Consider the following 247-nt stretch of genomic DNA (forward strand, 5'->3'; position numbering starts at 1 on the left):
ACCCTTTAGAAAACGACACACGTCTCCCTCACGTTGATGATTAGCATAAAAAGGACAATGGAGAACAGGGTAGTGTTTACGCCACAGAATTAAGCTTTAAAGAGGACGCCGCTTCCTGTGGAGCAACATGAAAGGCTAACCTGCCCTCGGGGACATGGCGGGAGTAACTCACTCTCAACCCGAGACTCTGCTACCCGGCGAGAGTAATGCAGAGGCTTGTTGTGGGAATATACATTGAGGTATGAAT

The sequence above is a fragment of the Penaeus monodon genome, chromosome 20, assembly GCF_015228065.2.
Source record: "Penaeus monodon isolate SGIC_2016 chromosome 20, NSTDA_Pmon_1, whole genome shotgun sequence".
NCBI classification, from domain to species: Eukaryota; Metazoa; Arthropoda; class Malacostraca; order Decapoda; family Penaeidae; genus Penaeus; species Penaeus monodon.